Raw genomic sequence first — 8,825 nt, 5'->3', positions numbered from 1 at the left:
CTTCTTTCAACATCCCTTAGCTTGAGTAACAGCATCTACCTGAGTTCTGCGTTTTTGATGGTTTCTTCAATCCAAATCTTGGTTTTCCTATTTTCTTGTTTACTTTTCAGTCCCAACTTGTCTTTCAGCATAATTTTTGTTCTGTCCGCAGTTCTTGTTTTGAGTCCCTGTTTTTTTTCCAGTTTGCACAAGCCCTAATAGTGTCTTTTTCTACTCTTCTGATAAGCACTAAAGCATCTGGAGGATCTGCAGTGGCCTACAACAGAAATGTAAAAGCAAGAAAGCAAAGCACTCGTGCATGTTTCAATGGATCCAGCCACTGACATTTCAACTGCCTATGTATACACACATTTTTTTTATTTGATTTGATTATTTATATCCCACCTTTATTATTTTTACAAAGGCAATGAACATATCCAACACACATTCTTCCTATTTTCCCCAGGACAACAATCCTGTGAGGTGATTTGGGCTAAGAGAGAGTACAGGCCCAAGGTCACCCAGCTAGCATTCATGGCTTAAGGAAGGACTTGAACTCACAGTCTCCTGCTTTCTAGCCTGGTGTCTTAATCACTAGACCAAATTGGCTCCAGTGGTTACCTCTGTTGGCATAGTTTTATTAAAAACAACCTTCTCTAAGCCAAGTAAGCCCTCAGTCTCCTGGATTTCAGCTTCTGGAATTTCAAGTTAGTATGGCTGGAGTATTACAATCCAAGACATCTGAAGGGCATCGGGTTATATTTATTATAGTTGACATTATTGTTAAGTTTGAAAATGATAAGGCACTTACTTATATATACTAACCACTATATATTGCACATTTTTGGAATATATATAATAAAACATTACTTGCATTATTTGCACTACATTGATATTTTGATATTTTTTTAAGCAAAGTTTTTATTTTTTAAAACAAATATACAAACAAAACATAAAAACATCAAACCCTCTTTCAATTATATACATATACATATTTTATATATACATATTTTGATATTTTAATGACTTCAAGCAATTCCATGAAAAAATATGTGAGCTGCAGGAGAGCATCAGAAAAGCTAATATATATTTTACTTTTTAAAAATGTTCAATACCTTGAGAGTGCTCAGAATTCATTTTTATGGTAATATTTTGATTTTATTTTTCATTTCCATCTTTGGCTTATATGTGATTATTCTAACCAGCTTACATTGGAACTCTCCAAATATTTTAACATTTGAATGAAGTAACTGAAATTATAATATGCACCTTACTGAGATAGTTGTAAAAGAAAGCTGCAGGGCATCAAATTAGACTCAGAAAAAAAGAAAGTCATTTTTATTGAAAGTGAAATTGGGATTTCCATTTACTTTTTTTGCTTAATCTATATAGCAGCTGTTTATTCCAAGAATGTTTCAGATTTATTCAAAATATTGCCAAAAACAGAAGCCACAGCAAAGAGAAAACTGTTTAAAAAAATTATGTTACAAATGTGATAAACGGTGCTAATGTTTCAATAGACACTTCATAAAAGATGGTGGGAAAATACATAAAAAAACATTCCACTCTCTTGCACAATACGGCTTGTTTATTATTTATTGAATTAATGTTGAATCATTTCTAATGTGAATGGTGACAATGAAACAAACAAGCAAATAATCCTTGGGGATTTTCATTATTGCTTATTTTGTCATTTTAACACTAACCCTTTTTTTAAAGGATTTCAATGTCCTTTGAAATGGATGTTTCTTTTATTTTCTGTGCATGCAATACATCTTGGAAGGTCACAAATCTTAGGGCTTTCATCCCTGAGGCTTTGATGTCATACACCTATAAACAACGAGCCCCTGCAGTGGTGGAGATTTTATGGCTGTTCTTCAGATCCAAAGGAGAAGATAAAAATGATGGAATTTCCAACAGACTGGTTACCTTCATCATAGCCTATTCCTTAGACTAGGGTTTCTCAACCTTGCCAATTTTAAGACAGTTTTAAGACAGGTGGACATCAATTCCATGTGAGTGGTAGGAAATTCTGGAAGTTGAAGTCCAGCTATCTTAAAGTTGCCAAGGTTGACAAACAAATCGATTCTTACTTACACAATTCGATTCTTACTATGTTACAGAGCACCTGATTATGACATCGATCATGTAAACAAGCTAAATACATTACTAACATGGGCTGCATCCTGCCCATACCCTTTTATCCTTCTTGGTGATTTCAATCTACCTCATATTAACTGGACCCTAAATGATTGTACAACTGAAATCATACACACAACCTTCTACAATGCTATTACAAATCTGGGACTGGAACAACTAGTAACCAACAACACTAGACTAAACAACTGCCTCGATCTCATCTTCTGCAACAGTTTGAACCTAATCTACGGAATACAATCTAAAGAACCCTTTTCCAGTAGTGACCACAATATGATCGACTTTTGTCTCAACATACATCCACACAAAAATCACCACAATGATGTAATCCCCTATTGTAACTTCAAAAAGGCAACTATGATCTTATAGACAACGATCTCTCATCCCTTGATTGGCAATCTCTATTCACTGGATGCAATACTGTTGAAGACCATTATAACATATTTTTACTTGAAGTCAAAAGAGTCATCAAACTATATGTACCAACAACAACTCCCAAAACAAAACAAAAAAGCAGATTACCCATATCAATAAGGAAACTTCAATCCAAAAAGAGATCACTCTGGCGGAAAAACAAATCTGGTCACGTTGCCAATTTCAAAAACCGATACAAAAATCTATGCCACCAGATAAAGACCGAATGCACCAATTATCACATTAAACAAGAGGAAAACCTTCTAAGCACCAATTCCACCCGCGCTTTTTACAATTTTGTAAACAACAAACTAAAAGACTCAAGGTCTATCCCTCCCTTGATAGGACCTGATGGTAAAGACTGCAACGACGACACCATTAAAGCCAACATCTTTAACACATTCTTCGGCTCAGTATTTGTAAACAGCAATGGATCATGCCCAATATTTCCTAGCCGTACCACAGATAACAACAATGATCTAATACATATAGATTTCACAGAAGACAATGTTGAAAAAGCAATACGCAACCTAAAACCATCTCTATCTATTGGACCGGACGGAATATGTGCCTACTTCTTAAGAAAGCTATCCTCTGCCATAGCCAAACCTCTAAGCATAATCTTTGAAAAATCTTTCAGAACCAGCTCCTTGCCTAACCTATGGTCACAAGCCACAGTCATCCCCATCTTCAAAAGGGAGACCCAAGCCTAGTTGAAAACTACAGGCCAATCTCCTTATGCTGCGTCACCTGTAAAGTCATGGAATCAATTATTAACCAATCCATCATCCTTCACTTAGAGACAAATAACCTACTCTCCAATAAACAATTTGGTTTCAGGAAAAAACTATCCTGTAATCTGCAACTCTTACACTGCAAAAACATATGGACGACACAACTCGACCAGGGCAAAACAATAGACGCAATCTACATAGACTTCTGTAAAGCCTTTGATTCAGTGGTACACGACAAACTACTCCTAAAAATAAAATCCTATGGTATCTCTGGACAACTGAATAACTGGATAGAAGCATTCCTGTCAAACAGACAACAAATGGTCAAAATCGGGAGCGTCCTATCAAATCCAGTACCTGTCAATAGTGGTGTTCCCCAAGGCAGTGTTCTAGGACCAACTCTCTTCATACTCTACATAAACGACCTCTGTGATCATATTAAGAGCAATTGCGTTCTCTTCGCTGATGATGTAAAGCTGTTCAATACCACAGACAATACTGCTACCCTACAAAAAGATCTTGACTATGTATCCGAATGGTCAAAACAAATGGCAACTTCAAATCTCAACAAATAAATGCTCTGTCTTACATATTGGCAAAAAAAATCAGAAAATAAAATACAAGCTGAATAGTCAAGATCTTGTTGATGACCCAAGCTCTGTAAAGGACCTTGGAATACTCACCTCTAATGATCTAAGTGCTAGAGCACACTGCAACTACATAGCCAAAAGGCATTAAGAGTTGTTAACCTAATCCTACGTAGCTTTTTCTCTGGTAATATCACACTACTAACCAGAGCATACAAAACATTTGCTAGACCAATACTCGAATACAGTTCATCAGTCTGGAATCCACACTACGTATCTGATATTAGCACAATTGAGAAAGTCCAGAAATATTTCACAAGAAGAGTTCTCCACTCCTCTACTCGCTGTAGAATACCTTATGCCACCAGACTTGAAATTCTAGAACTAGAAAACCTTGAATTACGCCGTCTTTGGTCTGACTTAAGCATGGTATACAAAATCATACATTGCAATGTCCTACCTGTCAATGAATACTTCAGCTTCAACCATAACAACACAAGAGCACACAATAGATACAAACTCAAAGTAAACCGCACCAAACTTGATTGCAGGAAATACGACTTCAGCAATAGAGTGGTCAATGTCTGGAATACTCTACCCGACTCTGTAGTTTCTTCCCCAAACCCCAAAAACTTTAACCTTAGACTGTCTACTATTGACCTCACCCCTTTCCTAAGAGGTCTGTAGGGGCGTGCATAAAGCGCACCAACGTGCCTACCGTCCCTGTCCTATTGTTTCTCCTATTCTTTTATTTTTCTTATATGTAACCATTTCATGTATTCACAACTATGTATACATTTATACTTATTATCTTGTAAACAATTGGCAAATCAAATAAATAAATAAATAAATAAATAAAATAAATAAATAAATATTTGGAAAAGTTAAAATTATTTTAATAAACAGTACTGTGACAAAAAAAAAAAAATCACCAGAGCCTGATGGATTACATCCCAGAGTTTTAAAGGAGCTGGCAGAGGACATCTCAGAACCACTGCACTATATCTTTCAAAAATCCTGGAGCACCAGGGAACTACCAGAGGACTGGAAAAGAGCTAATGTGGTTCCCATCTTCAAAAAGGGGGGGAAAAACAGACCCAGAAAACTATAGACCAAGCAGCCTAACATCAATACCCAGGAAGATACTGGAAAAGATAATAAAAAAACAGATCTGCCAACATCTAGAAACAAGTAAAGTAATAACTAGCAGTCAGCACGGGTTTGTTAAAAACAGATCATGCCAAACCAATCTTATTTCATTCTTCAACACAGTGACTAAATTAGTAGACCAGCAAAATACTGTGGACATAATATATTTAGATTTCAGCAAGGCATTCAATAAAGTAGACCACAACCTACTTCTTAGTAAGCTAGAAAAAAGTGGAATAGATAGCACCACCACTAGATGGATTCGCAAGTGGCTGGCAAACCGTACTCAACGAGTAGTCCTTAATGGGTCTAAGTCTACATGAAGGGAAGTAAGCAGTGGGGTGCCACAAGGTTCCGTCTTAGGCCCAGTACTCTTCAATATCTTCATTAATGACTTAGATGAGAGAATAGAAGGGGAACTTACCAAATTTGCAGATGATACTAAGTTGGCAGGAATAGCTAACACCCAAGAAGATAAGCTCAAGATCCAGATGGATCTTGATAGACTAGAACACTGGGCCATATCTAACAAAATGAAATTCAATGTACAGAAAAGTAAAGTCCTACACTTAGGCAAGAAAAACCAAAAGTACTCATATAGCCTGGATGAAACCAGGCTCAATAGCAGTAACTGTGAGAGGGATCTTGGAGTCTTAGTGGACAACCAGCTAAATATGAGCCAGCAGTGTGCAGCAGCAGCCAAAAAAGCTAATGCAATCCTGAATTGTATTAACAGAAGGATACAATCAAGATCAAGGGAAGTAGTAATACCACTCTACAAAGCCTTAGTAAGACCACACCTAGAGTACTGCATCCAGTTTTGTTCACCACATTATAAAAAAGATGTTGAGACTCTAGAAAAAGTAGAAGAGAAGAGCAACCAGGATGATTAGGGGACTGGAGGCTAAAACATACAACGAATGGTTGCAGGAACTGGGCTTGGCTAGTCTAGTAAAGAGAAGGACCAGGGGAGACATGATAGTGGTCTTCCAATATTTGAGGGGCTGCCACAGGGAGGAAGGGGTCAAGCTATTTTCTAAAGCTTCTGTAGGCCAGACAAGGAATAAAGAGATGGAAACTGAACAAGGAGAGATTTAACCTGGAATTAAGGAGAAACTTTCTGACAGTGAGAACAATCAACCAATGGAACACCTTGCCCTCAGAAGTTGTGGGAGCACCATCAATTGAGACTTTCAAGAAGAGATTGGACTGCCATTTGTCAGAAATGGTGTAGGGTTTCCCGCTTGGGCGGGGGGTTGGACTAGATGACCTACAAGGTCCCTTCCAACTCTGATTATCTGTTAAATCTGTTAAACACCACCTTAGGTACTTAAACATACAATTGTAATAAAACATTTCAGACATCTTTCCTTTTTTTTATTTTTGCTTGAAATCATGTGCTAGATTTGTGTGTGTGTGTCAGCGTTCCAGCCAAACCAGATTCCAATCAACAACTCTGAGACGGACATTTTCTCAAAGTTTCTTTTTATTGGAAAAGTCATACTGGCACATCTGGGAAAACCTGAACCCGAGAGTTCTAGGTTTTCCCTCAGTAAATCAAAAATCAAAACCCAACCCCTGATTGGTCCATCAAATGGTCCAATCACCATCTGTCCCAACTTGAGACATCCCTTCAACCATTCCTCCTTGAGGTGCAGGAATAATACGACTTTGACCGAAAAGAAGAAAACTATTGTGTCTAACTACTAAAACTCTAACAATCCCCCCTCCTAATTTCCCAGGCACAGAAATGTGGCAGCATGGAACTTCTGGTGTAAATATGGCTTCCAAAGCTGACAGTGTGTTTGGAATATAGAATCCTCCTCCTGAATTTCCTTAATTATTATAGATATATATTAAAATTAGAGGTGGTTTTATTGTTGTTCTTGCAAAATTTAAAAATCTAATTCTGAAGTGGGACTAGAACACTAGAATTGTATTATATTCTGTTACGTTTTATCTCTCCACAACTGTGTTTGTGAAGGACCTATCCTAACATTAGACAGTATGAGACCTCTGTTCCAGACAAGGGGTAGGTTTCTATTTTTCTAAATTGGTGATCCAAAGGGAAAAATACTTGCTCACTACTGGCTTGCCTTGTTTGCCTGTCACACCAGCTGATATTCTTTCAGAGTGTACAAATACAAATACAATTTATAAATTCTTCTTATGTGATACTTGCTGGGCATTCAGTCTCTGAAAATAATTCATAGGAAATTTCCTCTAATGGATATCAACTGGCTGTGACTACTAAGTTTAATCAGAGCTGCTCCCAGGTTTCTTAATGCAGCTTAAAAACTTTCATAGCTGGAATAAGTATATAAATCCTGACTCAGATTAGCCCTATCTTTAAATGAAATGCTCTGAGAGAAGATTATTGGAGGAAATGAGACACAGATGGTAGAAATGCTGAAGATCAGATGAAATCTTTTTCTCTGAATGAAGCTGGGAAAGGCCACCTCCACCTCTGAATTTCCTCTGCCATAATGATCATCCTCTGTGTTCTTCCCCCCTCCCATTTCATAAAGCTGTACAGTGTTTAAGTACAGTCATTCTTACAGTTTACTCTTCCTGAGAGGATAAGGGAAGCACATCCACCCTTGCATGTTCAGTGAAACCATTCCTGAAACACAGTAGATTTAGTCACACAACGTACAATGACTGGTCAGTGTAAAACTGGTTACACAATATACTGGTAATAAGCATTGTGATACTTGGCTTTCATGCTGTATTATGGATGTATTTTGGGAATCCAGGCCATATGGTTAAATTTTGGTTCAAAGTGTTCTGCAAATCTAGGAAATAAGTTATGTATATGTATGTACCATATGCGTGTGTATTTACAAAAGTGTCAATATTCAGTTTTTAAAACTCTCCAGAGGATTTGATGCTTCTCTGAAATATGACATTGGATGTTATCATTCGGATTCAAAAATCAAAGCTGATTTTTTTTAATCCTCTCGTTTTTTCCAACCTAATATGAATGCAATTTTCGAGTCAGGGTTAGTTGTGATGATCTCTTCAAGAAATTGCTTTGTAATCTTTTAAATAATTTAAATATACTATGGGTCACCTCCATCTGTATATTGACTGTAATCAGCCCTAAACCATTATAGACTAGTGCATACTGAATATTGCAATTAAATTTGAAAAGTTATTGGATATAGGCATTTAGCAAAAACCACAAGGACAGTCCATACATTTTGTAACTTGGCCAGCAGCTGATGCAAATCATTAATTTGCATTATGATGTCAAGACATATGTGATGTCACTTCCCCTCTCTTACAGTCATTGGTGAAAAGATTCTGGTATTAATCAAATACCTGTTGTTGTGGCATTGACAATAAAGGTATTGAATTTTTTTTAGCATTGACTGTCAACAGTAAAAGAACCAGCAGTCATAAATATGCCAAGAACTAGCACTTGGTAAACTAGCAATTGAAACCTTGGAAAGGATATTGAGAGGTTGTGATGTGTGCATACCTACAAAGATCATGATCACACAAGCATTTTTTTCCTGAGACATTCTATGGAAATGAAAGTTGGTCTTTGAAGGAGCAACATAGAAAGTATATTGACACTTCTGAAGTTTGATGTTGGAGAAGATTTCTAAGCAGAACTTGGACAGTCTAGAAAAGAAATGAATCATAGAACAAATTAATTTGGGGTTCTCACTTAAGTCACAAATGACCAGGCTCAAATTATAACATTTTGGACACATTATCTGAAGAGTTAGCTTTCTGGAGAAGTTTATAATACTGGGAAGAGTGGAAAAAAATAGGAGTGGATGACTAGCAGCAAAAT

This window comes from Notechis scutatus, chromosome 4 (assembly GCF_049901735.1).
Source record: "Notechis scutatus isolate UNSWTSFEM ecotype Mainland chromosome 4, rNotScu1.2, whole genome shotgun sequence".
Classification (NCBI taxonomy): domain Eukaryota; kingdom Metazoa; phylum Chordata; class Lepidosauria; order Squamata; family Elapidae; genus Notechis; species Notechis scutatus.
Note: the sequence above shows the minus strand (reverse complement) of the source record.